Source organism: Panthera pardus, unplaced genomic scaffold, assembly GCF_024362965.1.
Source record: "Panthera pardus isolate Hobbes unplaced genomic scaffold, ASM2436296v1 HiC_scaffold_25, whole genome shotgun sequence".
In the NCBI taxonomy this organism is placed as follows: domain Eukaryota; kingdom Metazoa; phylum Chordata; class Mammalia; order Carnivora; family Felidae; genus Panthera; species Panthera pardus.
Genome location: NW_026526821.1, coordinates 31,404,278 through 31,420,713, shown reverse-complemented (window position 1 = coordinate 31,420,713; position 16,436 = coordinate 31,404,278). Strand labels below are relative to the sequence as shown.

At 40.7% G+C, this 16,436-nt stretch overlaps 1 protein-coding gene across 7 annotated transcripts in view; it reads left to right on the top strand.

Moving 5' to 3' along the window:
- Positions 1–16,436, top strand: part of SLC23A2 (solute carrier family 23 member 2) — a 132,908-nt gene that overhangs the window by 11,555 nt on the left and 104,917 nt on the right. For 5 of the 7 annotated variants that reach the window (XM_019462596.2, XM_019462600.2, XM_019462592.2 and 2 more), the window contains exon 2: positions 14,696–14,819. The exons of 1 other annotated variant lie outside the window; for it this stretch is intronic. The gene's annotated coding sequence lies outside the window, so the exon portion shown is untranslated. The remainder of the gene's footprint in view (positions 1–14,695; positions 14,820–16,436) is intronic. One more of the 7 variants, XM_019462593.2, reaches the window with a different exon arrangement.

Here is a 16,436-nt window from a genome sequence, read left to right as displayed (position 1 = left end):
TACGGGGCCTTTTTAAACCAATTTCTTTTTTTGTTTAGCAATGTACTTTAAGCATATGACTAAATCATTAAATAGCCCTTTAAAACATGGCTTTTAACAGCTCATTTGTGCTGAATGCATCATGTTTTATTTGACAAATCCTTCTATTGTTGGGCATTTAGCTTATGAGCCGTTTTTTGCTGTGGGGAACATAATACAATAGTGAACAGCCTTGTATGGAAATCTGTGTGCATTTTTCAGATTATTTCTTTAGACTACTTTTTGGAAGGGACATCATTTGCATTTTTTAAGGCTTTGTTACATACATAAGATGCATCCAGGTTAACGGACTGGGAATTATTGCCATAGTTGAACATTCCTGTTCTCTTTCCTTTTCTTTTTTCTTTCTTACCAATTTGGCCGGAGAATAGAATCATTGTCTATTCTGCTTTTCTTTGATAACTTGGAGTTTGAACACTTCTTCGTTAGGTTTTGGGCCATTTGTATTTTGTTCGGCTTATTTATTTCCTTTACCAATTTTTCTAGTTTTGTGTTCATCTTTTTCCTGGTGATTTATAGCAGTTCTTTTTACAACCAGGATATTAGCACTTTAATTAATGTTGCAAATATGTTTCCCATTTTGTCTTGTAATTTTATGATACGTTCAAGAAGTTTTACTTGTAGATCATTTTGGGGGCTTCCGTTTTCAAAATAAAAATCTCATTTTTCAGACTTGAAAGTTTCAAATGAAATATTTTTCTTGAAGATGAATAAAAATCTGTCAGGATATGATTTTGCCTAAAATAAGTTTTTTTAGATTTCACATCTGCCTGTCAAAGTATGAGGAGAATAATCAGCTGAATTTTAAAAAGTTAAAAATGAACTTGGAGATTTTTCAACATCCTTGTCCCAATAAATGAGAACTTTAAGTGGGATCACCTGGCAGTTGGGTGCTGTTATTCTAAACAGCCAGAAAGTGGGGCTAGATGTCACTTAGGAGCTTTCCACTCAAATTAAAAAATATTTCGACACTTTTGGTGGTTAGTGCTTTTTCCCTTTGGGTATGTATGATGTCTGTTTGGGGTTGATGGAGCTCCTGTGCTTTAATTCCTTTTTAAGTCCAGTACTATTAAAAAATTGAGACTTTTGCATCATACTTAAATAATAGCCTCAAGTGACTCTTTCTAATTATATCCTTTAGGCTTTTTCCAAAATACAGACTTCCTTTGTATTCCAGGTCTCTGGAAACACTTGTCCTAACTAGTTTGTAGTATTAGTCTTGTTAACCCGTGGAGTTGTGGGCAGAAAGTTAATAACCTGTGGCAAGGGCTCAGAGCAGGTGCTGGGTGCGTTCTGTGCCTCCCCACAGTTTCTACTGAGAAATGAGACTGGTTTGGGATCTGTTCTGCTTCTCTCTGGGCCTGTGTCTCTGCTTCCCCTCTGTGTCCCTTACTGCCCTTGGCTGGTGGGTCTGTGGGATTTCTCATTTACCTTTTGTGTTCGTTCTCCCACCCACCTTTATCGAGCACCATCTTGGGCAGGGTACTGAGGCACACCTGGGAAGAAGTAGCCTGGCTGGGACCCTGGCATCACCATCTCCACAGGTCTTCCCTGGTTCTGAGTTCAGGATTCTGACCCTGATTTACTTTAATCTGATTACAGGCATTATCTGTTATCATTCTTAGACACTTTGGAGAAGTTTTAGGGAGTTTTGGAATTAGCTTTGGGGTTAGCAAGGTTCCTGGAGAACCTTGTCATCCCTCTTCACCCACACTCCTGGTTCTGCCCCCAAATTATTCCTGTCTTCCACAGTGATGCGGCCCCAGAAATGGGTACAGGATGGGAGGAGCGATAGGGGAGGAGCGATAGCAGGGGAGTCCCTTTGAGCGGTCAAGGCTGGCTGGCTTAAGGAACACCCGGCACCAACAGGCAGAGAATAGGGGGTTTCAGAGAGAGGTTGGGTCATTAGAAGATACAGGCACATCCAGTCTGAAGGGAAGCACAGTACTTGTTCACGCACTAAGGCACAGTTTATTAGGGGAAAATGGAACCGTTTGTGTTAGCTGAGCTTGACTTATTACCACTGATAATTGTCATTGGGCTGTGTTTTTAATTTGGTCATTTTGCCAGGAACATAGATCAGACATTGCTCCTTAGATCTTTGGGTAATTAGGAAGATTGGCAAGCCTCCATTCTTCTTGAATGAAGTCATTATTATCCTATTTGTAATATGGGATTAAATATGTTAAGTGAAAGGCATTTTTAATTTTTTTTAAAGACAGTTGCAACTTAAGCATGTGGGCAAAATTATCTTGTTTTGTATGTGTATTCTTGAATTTCAAGCCTTTTTTTTTTTTCCCCCCCTAATCACAAATACATGTTCATTAGTAATGTGAAACAGAAAAGCATAAAGAAATAAGACCTCGAGGCGCCTGGGTGGCTCAGTCAGTTGAGCGTCCGACTTCGGCTCAGGTCATGATCTCGCGGTCCGTGAGTTCGAGCCCCGCTTCGGGCTCTGTGCTGACGGCTCAGAGCCTGGAGCCTGTTTCAGATTCTGTGTCTCACTCTCTCTCTGCCCCTCCCCTGTTCATGCTGTGTCTCTCTCTGTCTCAAAAATAACTAAACGTTAAAGAAAAAAAGACCTCACATGCAATGTGACACCCAGGGAGGATCACCGTTAATATTTAGGGAGAGTATTTAGACTGCCTGGTTTACCACATAAGTGTAGTTTTTATATAAAAATGGGGTATGTTCTGACCTCCCCCCCCCCACCCCCCCCCACCTTAGTAATAGAGCATGGCTGTTTTCCTGAATGGCTGTGTAGTGTTTTATTATAAAGCATTTTCTTGTCATCATTTAGTTAGCCAGCCCTTAAATATTGGGCATTTACTTGTTCTACAACTAAAGTGACTATAATTGTACTCACTAGGTATTTTCTTAGAACAGTGATTTTATTGGATATACATTTTTAAAGGGGTGGATGTCAAACATTTTAAAATGATTTTGACCAAAAACATCTAGCTGAAAATGAAGGCGAATATTTCTCTGATCTTGGAATGACGAGGGACTTCCTAAGCCTGAAAGTATTAGAAGCAATTGCAAAAAGATGTTAGATTTGACTTTAGAGAGATTAAAAAAAAAAAAAAATAAATAAATCCTTTATTTCAAGTGACAGAGAGGAAAAAGCAGTCATTTATTTTTTTCTGGGGAAAATGTTTGCAACATGGCAAAGGGTTAATTAATGTCCTTAATTTGTTAAGGAGCTCTTACAAATGAATGAGAAAAAAAAGGAAGCCTACTGAAAAAGTGGACAAAAGGCACTTTACAGTTCATAAGAGAACTATAGATACATGGATCAAAGAAATCAAGATTGAAACCAGATGTCATTCTTTGCATGTCAAATTTGCAAACGTTAAAAAAAAAAAATCTAGGACTGGCAAATGAAGTTAACATACAGTTTTCTTCTCTTGTGCTTTCTTTGTTAGCTTGTCAGTTTTCCCAGAAGGAGTTGGGAAGGTTTCCCATTTCCTATTTCTTTACCAGAAAGGATAGGATATAACTGGCCTGTGAATTTTGTATGAGCCTGGCACCTTTTTCAAGCCTAGGTCTTTGCTTTTTTAATTTTGTCTATTCGTTTACTGTTATTCAGGCTTAAAATTTTTTTTTTCCTAAAAAAATTGTCCATTTCATTTAGATTTTGGGGTACATACATGTGCTTCCTTTGTTAAGTCCTTTAAAAAATACAAATTCCATGTAGAAGCATGAAGGGTATGTAGTATCTTGTGTTGGCCCTTGCTTTCAGAAGATACTCGCTGTCCTGTTCCACAGGTATTTTAATTTTCATTGAAGTCGTTTTTTTCTTTTTTGAATTAGGTAGGTAGGTATTTGTCAGCTTTTTTGGCGTTTACTAAATTGACAAAATGATTTGGTTGCTTAGTTTCTGGCCTGTGAATGGTACTGGCCCCCAGGGCTATATCCTTCCTGCTTCTAAAGTATTAACATCCTTTTTTAAGGAAATGCTAAAATATAGAGATGACAGTTATACGAATATGGATGTTATTCCCCCTCCCCCAATTTTTTGGATTTTTTTTCCTCCGTGAAATCAAAACCTGAAAATCATAGCATTTAGTACCTTTGCACGCCCCAATTAAGAATGTAGAGAAGCCCTGTGAATGTTTTCTTGTGCGTTCACAGTGGCCTTTGTGGGGGACAGTCAGGTGGTGCGTCATTGAGCTCCTAAGTGACGTTTCCTCTGAGCTGCTCACAGGGCTCCGGGCTTTGATCTCAGCCTTGTAACCTTGCGTGCAAAGGGCAGGTCTTCATGTCGAGTGTGGTGGCACACGAAGGGGAGGGGTGCTGGCTGGCGCCAGGACAGAAGTTCAAGGATGCGCCCTGATAACTCAGTCTTGTTTCTGTTCGGCTCCTCCTGCTTAATTCCCCTCTCAAAAATATATTTGTATTTTTCCAATATTAAAACTTATGACCCAATTCTGTGTTTTGGTCTCTGATAGTCGTCCAGTGAAGTAGAAAGCCAGTCCTTCCAGACACTGGTTGTACTAATCAGCTTAAAAAATACTTTCCAAAAACAAATCTTCATGGGGTCATAGTACTTGGACTCACCCTTCTATAATTTTTCTCTTGATTTCCAGCTAAAGTGATTTTGTTAATTGCAGCTTTGCCCTCATGGAAACCTTTTTTTCTTACTTTTTTTTCTTTTATTTTTAGCGTTTTAAAGGATTTACAAAAGAAGCATACACGTGTTGGAAAATAATTCTAACTTGTCAGAATTGGATAAAGCAAATTTTGAAAGTCACACAGCCTTTTTTACCCCCTATACTTCAAGGCAGTTTGATCTTTATTCTTTCCAGCCCTTTCTTATGTCCACAAATATGTTCTGTATAATTACACTTTTAATAAAAATGGGATTATACTATACATATTGTGCAACTTGCATTTCTCAAAGGACAAAATATATAATTTCAGTTTAACCGAAAATAAGCTGTTCTTTTAAAGCTTTTCTTTTGTTACTTTTTTTCTGTTATTTCCATTCTTTCTCTTCTTGACTAATCTTCATTGATGGAAGTTGCCTTTGTGCTTCCCTTCTGACTCTAAATTTTTAATAAACATAGCTTAAAATAGATTTGTGGTTATGAAGATTTTATTTTGGGCAATAAATTACCTTGTTTTTCCTCTTTGAATGCAAAATGTTTTAGCAACAGAAAAATAACTTCTCCATTCATATTCTAATCAATTAAAATAAGTAGTAATTTTTTTGTTCCAAATAGCAAAAGACCAATGTTTAGTTTCTGAAATTAAAAAAATAGGATCACTGGAGGCTTATTGAAGGCTGGATGGTACAAGTCTGATGGCATTTGTGTTGCTTATCTACCTCTAGAAGATCAGTGATTGTGATGCTAACTTGCTCCAAAACAGACTGTGGAGTTGGAAGAGTCACAACATTCAAAAAAAAAAAAAAATTGACTCACAGCTAACTTTTTCTCCCATCCAAGTACTAACCAGGCCCGACCCTGCTTAGCTTCCGAGATAAGACGAGATGGGGTGCGTTCAGGGTGGTATGTCCGTAGACACAGCTAACCTTTTCTAACAAAAAGAACTTGTTGGTATCTGGCTAAACTGTCATCACCTGTGTGGTTTTAGTTTTAAGTTTGTTTATTTTGAGAGAGGGAGTGGGGGGAGGCAGAGGAAGTGGGAGAGAATCCCAAGCAAGCTCCACATTGTCAGCACAGAGCCTCATGTCAAGGCTCGAACTCATGAACTGCGAGATCATGAGCTGAAATCGAGTCGGACGCTCAACCAACTCAGCCACCCAGGCACCCTTGTATTTTTCTTTATAATGGAGGGCCAGGCTGGTGACTGGTGCCTTGCCAGCTGTTTCAGAGATAGCTCCCCAGGTCAGGCTCTGGGTTCTTTTTTATTGTGATGCCTCTGCATAGGTACAAGAGTATAAAAAACACATTCATTTAATAAACAAGAAAATGAGTATCTGTGTACCTATTGATAACGCAGCCTAAAAAATGGAATGTGACCCAGCTTTTTTATAAGCATCCTTCCGATGTATATTAATACATTTGTAAGACGCTTTAAAAGAAGGTGATTTTTAAGAAATCAAATTGTCTCTTCTGTTTTCCCTATTAAAAACAGCATCAGCAGTTTATTCTAGTGGCGGCACTGAAAGCAATGTAGAGTTATAAAGGTGAGGGCTCCGTTGTCATGGGTGTAATGGGCTCTGACCCCTACTGTCATCTATCTTAGAAGCTCCAGGACCCAGACCAGGCCTTTCCCTTCTTGGGTTCTTGTAAAGTGTGGACCCAGTAGTTCGGAGGGTGGTTATGAAGATAATTGCGCAGGTATGATGTGTTAATCTTAAAAATAAAAGTTACTTTACCGGCAAAAATGGATATATTCTGGAATAACCAAGACTTGCAACTTTGGACATGCAAGCTATGCCCAGCAGATAAAGGAGGAACAGGTTATTTTACAGAGAAACAAGAGGAAGGTGGGAGTTGTTTTGAAAAATCTATTGGAGAAAAGTGGGAATCCAGGGTCATAAGGGTTTGTCATTGTCTGAGTCCCAGGGGGGTGGTTATTTTATTTATTTATTTTTTTATGGGAGATGCAGTGTACATCTTTCCCTGTTGGGGTCTGTTATTGATGATTCTTTCCTGTTGAGATTCTTCTGTTGGGGGCTGTAATTGACAGTTCTTCCTGCAATTGACATTCAGTGGTACTGGCTCCCTTTCTAGCCTCCTGACTCCACTTTATTGAGTTTCCCTTTATAAATTTTCACATTTTCCCCCTTTTGATCATGATCTTTCTCCAAAAGCATTGCTGATCAAGAGTCTGATTTTTCTAATTCTTTTGTCCCTCAGTTCTAGGAAAGACCTTTCCTGGGTATAATGTCCCACACTGGGGGGAAATTATTTGGATTGGAAATCTGAGGTCACATTTGAGTAACAAGGAGGAGGAGCAGGGAGAACAATCAGGTACCTCCTACTTCTAGTCCATATTTAGCACGATTGTAAGTGTTGGAGATCATCTCTTCTTGGGTACGTTGTTAGAAAAGTTTGACAGGCAGCAAGTATGGAATCAAAAGTAACGTGACAATTCCAAATTGTGTGGTGGTTCTAAAACAGGATCCTAGATCTGAAAGTAGCCAACTAAAAATATTCATTGGCACTCATTCCAGTTTAGGGGAGAAAAGATCCCCCTCCAGAGGCAAACCCAGAGTCCTCTATGCAGATGAGGAGTCACCCGTTGAGCAGTCATGAAAGGAGAATAGTGAGAATCTGAGAATTAACCGAGTACATTTGGGAAGATACAGTGCAGGTATAAGCATGAAGCAGCAGTTGGTGGGCTTTTTGCAAAACAACAAAACTTCAAAGACATTTTAAAACAATATTGTTATCTCAAGAAAACTGTTCTAACCAAATGTGTCAATAGTACAGTAAAACTGAAATTCAGAAACCACGAGTTTTGGAAAAGAATCCAGAGTCGGTTAACAATAGTCCAAATGAAAAAGAGAGACTTTGTATCCTGAGCCTTCTAACAGACCTGGCTTCTTGAGGAAGCTGTCTCCTCAGATGTTGTCTGCTTCAATACAGGGAAATCTTTACTTTCAGGTCATCAGATGGTGTGTAGGTCCACTCAGAGTTTGCTTTCTTTAAACATGTCCATGAATCTAAGAGTCTATTCCCTGGAGTTTGGCAGCACAAGGGTTGGTTAGCAGTACGTAAGAGGGGCCTTTCCAGTGAAGTTGAAGAGACTCTTTCTGGAGGTGTCTTTTCTAATAGATAAAATCTCTAGTTGCAAGGTGTGATGCTTTTCTCTTTTTTTTTTAAATTTTGATTATAAAAATTATAAATTTTTTTTATATTATAAAAAATTTATAGTATAAAAATTATAAATAATTATTTATTTATTTATTTTGAGAGAGAATGTGAGCAAAGGAGGGGCAGAGAGGGAGAATCCCAAGCAGGCTCCCCACTGGCAGCACAGAGCCTGATGTGGGGATCTAACTCACAAACTGTGAGATCATCACCTGAGCTGAGACCAAGATTCGAATGCCTAACCGAGCCACCCAGGCATTAAGGTGTGATACTTGTCTTCATCTCTCAAGAGTGCATGGTGAAATTGCTCTATCAATCTTCTGGTTATTTTTAGTAGGAGCAGTTAGGCCTTTACAATATTGAAGTATATCTTTTTTGTGTCTGTGTTTATTTTTGAGAGACAGAGAGAGAGGGACAGAGAGGGACAGAGAGGGACAGAGAGGGACAGAGTGCGAGGGAGGGAGGGAGGAGACACAGAATCCGAAGCAGGATCCAGGCTCTGAGCTGACAGGCTCAGAGCCAGACACAGGGCTTGAACTCACAAACTGTAAGATCATGACTTGAGCCAAAGTCGCACACTAAACTGACTGAGCCACCCAGGCGTCCCCGAAGTGTATCTTTATTAATTGTGGGTCAAAGGAGTCAGGGGCCAAGTGCATTGGATCTTCTCTGACTATCTCAAAGGGTAAAAGTCTGTGAGTTCCGAAGGGGTGAATCTGAGTTAAGAACAGCCAGTGGGAATGCTTTAGGCCAAGATGATATGGGAGGTCTCTATAAACTTTGCTGATTGAGTCTTAATAGTGTCCTTAGTGCATTTGACCAACCTGAGGATTGAGAATGGTATTGCCCAGTGAGTATTGTAAAACTGGTGAAACAGTGCAGACTTATTCAAGCACCTGGTAAAATGGGTTCCTTGAGGACTATGAAGTTAAAGAGGGCTTCTCCACATTGGTATAATTTTTTCTTTAATCTTTTTTTTTACATTTATTTATTTTTGAGAGACAGAGCACGAGTGGGGGAGGGGCAGAGAGAGAAGACACAGAATCCGAAGCAGGCTCCAGGCTCTGAGCAAGCTGTCAGCACAGAGCCTGATGGAGGCTTGAACCCACGGAACATGAGATCATGACCTGAGCCGAAGTTGTACACTCAACCGACCGAGCTACCTAGGTGTCCCGTTATAATTTTTTCTAGCAAAATTTTATCTACACAAGTAGCAGTGGTCTGTCTACAAGAGAGCTTTGGTCCAGTGAGAAGACCTACAAACCATTACTAAAACATACTTAAATCCATGAGATGGGGGTAGCTGTATGAAATACATTTACCAGAACTTGAATGGCCCCTTAGGTAATTTAAAATGAGCGGTGTGAGCACTTTTTTCTGCGTTGTGTTTTGGATGCATGGGACAAGTGGGATAGACACTTTTGTAGCTTTATTTCCCCACCAATATTGGTCCATGAATTCGGCCAGATTATTTGGTCTAACCCACAGTTCTTTTTATCAAACCAACAGTGATTAGGTTCCCAGTATTTTTCCTTTTCTGGAGCCAGTTACTGGGCATTTCTGGTCTGTTTTCAAAATCTTCATTTGGGAGAATATCCCTTTGGACTGTGACAGAGGTTTGGCTCTTGATTGCTTTGAGAGCAGTGCTTTGGTGGAAATATCAGCGAGGTCGTTTCCTTTGGCCTCCAGAGAGTGGAGTCTAGAATGCTGAGGAACTTTAATAAAAGAGTATCTGGCCAAAGTGTGGCATTTGATAAAATTTGGACATAGGAACCATTTAGAATTTTATCCCCATTGGAGGTGAGAGCACCTCATTGTTGGGTACCATTCCAGAGTCCTGAGCTACCTCAAAGGTATATCAGCTATGGGTATAAATGTTTGTGGTTTTACCTTTGGCCAAGGTACAAGTATAGAACTTGGCCTGTTGGGCCGAGATAGCGAAAGGTAAAAGTGCTGCCTCGGTGGCTTCAAAAGGAGTCACGCTAGCATTCCCAGCACAGGATTTGCCATTTTCATCCTTTAAGTAAGAACCATCGGGACACCATGAAAAATCTGCATCGGTTAGAGGAGGTTCCTATAAACAGTCACAGGGAGTCAAGAGGTGATCTGTCCATCTGAAGCAGTTGTGAGTGGTCTCTGCCAGGGAGGAGGGAGAATAGCAGGGTTAAGGTTCTCGCAGTGAGGAGGAGTTATATGAGGAACAGTTAGGGGGATCTCCTGGATGAGTGCAGTGGTGAGGATTTAGGGGGGCTTCTCTGTACGCGGCACAAGTGTGCTTAGAGGGAGGCCTGTGACCCTTCACGGGCCTTAACTAGAAGGGCAGTGGCAGGAATGGCCCTGAGGCAAGGAGGGAGATCCCTGGCCATGGGCTGCTCCAGTGCTTGGTTCTAAGACCCCAAGGGTCAGTGATGGTCCCCCATGTTTTTGGGCAAGTACTCCAAGGGCATTTTCTTCCCTCTCACAAACAATGAGAAAAGGGGAGTTGATAATTAGGATCTCTGAGGGCAAGAGGCTTTATTAGACTTTTCTTTATGAAGTCTCCGAAGCTAGGTCTTCTCAGTCTTTCCAAATGATGCAGTCAGGTTTGTCAGTTTTTAGTAAAGCCTATAGAGCTTGAGCTGTAAGAGAGAAGTTTGGAATCCCAATTTCGACAGTAGACAGCCAGTCCAAGAAAACTTTGTAATTGGCATTTAGTTGTAGGTTTTGGGAAGTTCAGGATGCCACGAAAGCTACCTGGATCTAAGTGTAGGCCTTGTTCTGAAATCAGGTGCCCTCAGATGAACTTTAGCTTGAGCAAACTGCAATTTTTCTTTAAAGACTTTGTCCTTTTAAGGCCAAAAGTTTTAACAGGTGAATGCTGTCTCCTGTGAAGAGGTTTGAGAAAGGGAGCAGAGAAGCAAATCATCTACATGTTGTAACCAACCAGAGCCTGCAGAAGATTTTATATCTTCCAAATCAGCTTTAAAGGTTTGTAAAAAGTTAAGAAGGACTCTCTCTGTAACTCTGGAGCATTACTGTCCAGGTATAGTACTGTTCTTCCCAAATGAAAGCAAAAAGACAATGGTTATCCCTATCAACTGGATAGTAAAAGTGCACTGTATAGAACAATTATAGTGAAAACTTTGCTTTCAGTGGGGATGGATGTCAGTGTGTGGGGGTTAGGAACAATGGGGTGCCAAGGAATAGTGTTATTTATTGCTCTGAGGTCCTGGACTAACCTCCATCCTGAGCCACTGGGTCTTCTGACAGATAAAATGGGGGTATCACAGGGACTAGTGCAGGGGATAAAAAGGCCCTGAGTCTCTGGTCTCCTATTATGGGCTTGATGTCTTAAAGGGCTTTTTTACTTATAGGGTATTAGCTCTGGGGAGAGGTGTTGAGGGATCTGTTTGAATCTTGATGGGGGGTGCACTGTGAATTCTGCCAGTATCAGTTGGGGAATCTGCCCATAAAGAGAATGGTAGCTGATCTAATAGGGATAAATGATCAGTGTCCCCAGACTCTATTATAGTGCCATCAGGGATGTTGAAGGGTCATTTAATTCATGTGGTTGGCGATTTTGATTCTATAATTATTTCTTTTTTCTGGGAGAAATTCTGGCATGATACTTTCCTAAGAAATCTTGGCCCAGTAAATGAATGGGGTAGAGAAACTTAAGGAGGTGAGAATGGGAATCTCAACGGGCCTAAACAAATGGGAGCAGGTGCAGACAGGAACCTGTTGAGGTTTATGAGAGACCCCCTCTATTTGAATTGTTTTCATGCTCTGGGACAGGACCTGCTTTATAGGAGTGGTGTTGAGCCCCGAGAATGCAGCTCTGGGGTCACCAAGACAAAGAGATTCATTCTCAGTCGGGAGAGTATTTTTTCCAAGCCAGTTAACGGGGAGAAGTGGGAAGAGCCCTTGTAGGTCCTCAGAGTCCCATCACTGGGAATTAGGAGGACAGTGGAAAGGCTGGCTAGAGGGCTGAAGGCTTCTGGAATGCTTATGTTTGTAACAGTCTTTTTTTTTTTTTCTAGTGCCCTGGCCCTTTGCAGTGATAGCAGAAAGCCGGGGGGTTTTGTTCTGTTTAGGGACCTTCATTTGCCAGAGTTGAAAACTGAGAATATTAGTGGTCTTTCTTTGAGTTGACTCCTCTAGCATGTGGGTGAGCTGGTTTGCCAAGCTAGCTAATTCTGGAGTGGGCACAGTTTCCCATTCCATGCTGGTCCTTTAACCAGAAGATCCTGGTTCAGCCTGTTAGTAAATGCAGTTAATGCTACCCATTTGGATTCAGCCTCTAAAGGAAGACCAGAATCTTTTTGAAAGATCATTTGGAGTTGATTAGAATGGTCGTGAACAGGTTGATCGGGCTTTTTTGTGAAGCCTGAATTTTGTTCCAATCAACAGTCTTAGGAAATCTACTGTAATTGCTCAATGGAGATTTCCAGTGAGTGTTCTAGCATCTTGCCAAAAGTTAGGGTTAATTCTCTGAATCCTTTAGGCTGTTCTTATGGGATTAGTTTCATCCCGTGTTAGGCCTGGTCCTCACCAACAAGCACATGGCCTGACTGATACAGATCTGAGAAAGCAGGGTGGTTAAGTTGGAGTAACTATGTTAAATTCTCCAGCAAACGTGGGTCCTGAGTCACTTTCGGAAACTCTTCAACTCTGGCTCGCAGTTTGGCCTTGGTCCAGGGAACATAAGAAGTTTGGGGTTTATTCAGATCCAGAAGACTTAATTTTAAAGGAGCAGTTTTCTTAGATTCAGGAAAGAAGGGAGTGGGGAGAGGTTCAGAGAAAAAAGTTAAGTGAAAGTGGGGACTGAACACAAGACAGCTGCTGTACATCCTGAGACCTAGAAGACAGGAAGGGAAGAAAGAGGCCTCAGGAGCCCTTTCTTTCCTTTGTTTGTCTCTGTTAGTCTAGAAATTGTATTTTGCAGAGAGGCAATTTTAGATTCCTTATAGCTTCAGAATTCCGAAGCTTCACAATCCCAAAGTAGGCATCCCATTCAGTTTTGACAATTTTAGAGCCATGGCTATCCAATTTACTTTTTTTTTTTTTTTTTAATGTTTGTTTATTTTTGAGAAAGAGACACACACAGTGTGTGAGCAGGGGAGGGTCAGAGAGAGAGGGAGACACAATTAGAAGCAGGCTCCAGGCTCCGGGCTATCAGCACAGAGCCCGACGCGGTGCTCAAACTCACAAACTGTGAGATCATGACCTGAGCCGAAGTCAGTCACTTAACTGACTGACTGAGCCACTCAGGCGGCGCTGTCCAATTTACTTTTGATGAAGAGTAAGTTTGGAGAGATGGCGAGTTCCCTGCAATGGCCATTGGAGTTTTAAACTACTGTGTGTGTGAAGAGGAACTGACCAGGGTGCCAGAAGAGGGGTCACCCTCAAAACATCTTGATGACTGGGATCCCACTTCTTAGCGGTTTATTTTGTCTGTCTTTTCTAGAGCAGGAAAGAAAGATTCCTAAACGGTATGATCAGTCTGGTTCTAAAAGGAATCCGAGCAAAGGCCAGCTCTGTTCCGGTAGGCACAGCCCTGTTCGTGAGAAGTTGGGCCAAGGACTAGCAGTTTTATTAGGAATGGCCTAGTTCTTAAGAGGAGTTGGACCAAAGGCCAAACGAGTGTTCTTATAAAGGACCAAGCCTTAAAACAGATTCTGAATAATTCCTGGAGAGCTTGAAACACAAGAGTGGAGCTCAAAATCCAGAAGAAAAATTTTAGGGTGGGCAAGAAAGCAGTGAGCTCTGTGGGTATGGGTGCATATTTGCTCACTAGCCTTGGATTTGTTGGTGGTCTTCTGGATCCCATCAAATAATGTTAACCTTAAAAAGAAGTTATTTTAGGGGCACCTGTGTGGCTCGGTCGGTTAAGCATCCGACTGTTGATCTCAGTTCAGGTCATTATCTCACGGTTCGTGGGTTCAAGCCCTGTGTTGGGCTCTGCGCTGACAGCCTTGGGATTCTCTCCTTCTCTGTCTTCCCCTCCCCTGCTTTCTCTCTCTCTAAATATAAATAAATTTAAAAATAAATCTTAAAAAAAAAGTTATTTTACCAACAGAAATGGGTTTATTTGGGAGTAACCAAGAATTACAACTCCTGGGTATTAAGCTATAACAAAGCCATAGGTAAGTCCAACAAAGAAGAAGGTTATCTTACGGAGAAGGAGAAAATTGGGAGGGGTTGTTTTGAACAAAGCCCATTGGAGGAGAATACTAATTCAGGCTAATGGTTTGCCATTGGCTGAGTTGCAAGGGTAGCCAGTTTCTTGTAGAGCTGCAGTCTATATCTTTCTCTGTCGAGGCCTGTCATTGATGATTCTTTCCTGTAGAGATTCTTCTGTTGGGGTCTGTGATGACAATTTCCTGTAATTGACCGATTGGTAGTGGCTTCCCTCTTCTAGCTTCCCTTAGTCTCTTCCCCACTCAACTTTAGTGAGGCTTCCCTTTATTAATTTTAAGAAGTGTGTAGTACAGTGCTTGGCACGTATTGAATACTAGAGAAGTTTTTTTGTCTTTTTTTTTTTTTTTTTTTTTTTTTTTAAATTGAGATCTTATTCTAGGGAATATGGAGTTTAAAAGGAAAAAACCCCCAACTAAGTACAAAATTGCTTTTTCCAGATACTCTAAAATACCATCTCCCAACACATTTTGTGCAAATGGAGAGCCAATTTTTAAGGGATTGAAGGTGCAGCTTGTGCTTCTGCCTGGGGATGGGCTGGGGACTCCTAGATGCTCCTTAAGAATGAGGGAGCAACAGAGCAAGTTCTAGGATTGGGCAGAGCTGAATGAGAAGTAGATTCCATTCATGCAGAGTGCCTCCTGCTAGGTTTATTATTACTCTGTTTTTATTGATCATCTGTTTTTCTCTAGCTAGGCCTTGACTCTGCCAACCGGGATCCTCCTGTGGTTTCGAGCTTGGAATTCAGCACCAGGAAATGTAGCTCAGCGGCTTGAAACGGAAAGCATATGGACAGGTTCACGTCACGGCATTTAGGTGCGTCTGAAACCTAATCTTTTTCGTTCTGCATTTCATGATGCAGTTGTGCTGACAGCCCTTTAGTGTTAGAATTCATTTGTGCTTGACCTCGCCCTTTGTACATGTCACCAAAGGTCTAAATGCAATCCTGGGAATAATTAATTGTTTGGTTAATGCTAATGATAAGGTAATGGGCTGTTGTAGGCCGAATTCCTTGTTAAGTAGATTAAAGTAGAAAATAGGCAAAGTCTTGCCATGTACAGGTAATGAAGTAAGTATTTTCTTTTTCCTTTACATGCTTTTGGCTTTTTTAAATCAGCAAACTTTTGAATACCTATTGCCTTTGAGGCTCCATGTCTGGGTCACAGGTCTGAACCCCGGGGGTAAAGAGATTGAAGACGTGTTCCTTCTTTTTCAAGCATTCTTCAATTTAAGTAGTGAGACTAAATAAGCACATTTACACTGCATTTCCTCCCATGTTCCTCTCCTGTCCCAAGGCTTGATGGGTATTTTGGTTATTTAAAATTTTTTGCTATTGCAAACAATATTGCAGTGAAATTTCTTGCACCTATTTCAGGGACAATACCCATAAGTAAATTTTTAACAGTAAAATTGTTGAGTACAGTGCTTACGAATTTTTACTTTTTTAATTTTGACAAATTGTCCCGTAGGGAAGCTACAAGAATTTATACTCCTAATAAACATTCTCGCAAACAGGTTGTCTTGTCAAAACTAAATGTATTCACTATGGTGGGTATAGAAAGTTATGTCAGTGGTACTTTTATTTACTATTAATTTACAAACAGTGACATTCATTATTTAGGTATACATTTATAAGAGCTTTTATAAATGCTGAAAGGGAATCATTTCTTTTTAAAAAAAATTTATTTTCATTTTCTAATAGAAAGTCCATACTTGCTCTTAAAGGGAAATTCCAAGAATTTAGGAAGAGCCTTGGTCTCACCACCTAATGACACCACCGTGAACATTTGTGGATTTCTTCCACTTTTTGTTTTCTATGTGAAGTTGTTAGTTTTTTTTTTCTTTTTTTCTTTTTTTAATGTTTATTTTTGAGAGAGAGAGAGAGTGCAAGCGGGGAGGGGCAGAGAGAGAGGGAGACACAGAATCAAAGCAGGCTCCAGGCTCTGAGCCATCAGCACAGAGCCTGACTTGGGGCTCGAATTCACAAACTGTGAGATCATGACCTGAGCTGAAGTCGGATGCTTAACCAGCTGAGCCACTCAAGCGCCCCAAGTTGTTGTCTTAAGCTGTCATCAAATTGTATGTAATACGTTTTTTTTTTTCAATTTATATTTATTTAAATCCAAGTTAGTTAACATATAGTGTAATAATGGTTTCAGGAATAGAATTTAGTGATTTGTCACTTACATATAACACCCAGTGCTCATCCCAACAAGTGCCCTCCTTAAGGCCCGTTGCCCATTTAGCCCATCCCCCTCACCTAACACCCCTCCAGTAACCCTCAGTTTGTTGTCTGTATTTAAGAATCTCTTAGGGTTAGCCTCCCTCTCTGTTCTTATGTTTCCTTCCCTTCCCCTATGTTCATCTGTTGTTTCCTAAATTCCACATATGAATGAAATCATATGATGTTTGCCTTTCTCTGACTGACTTGTT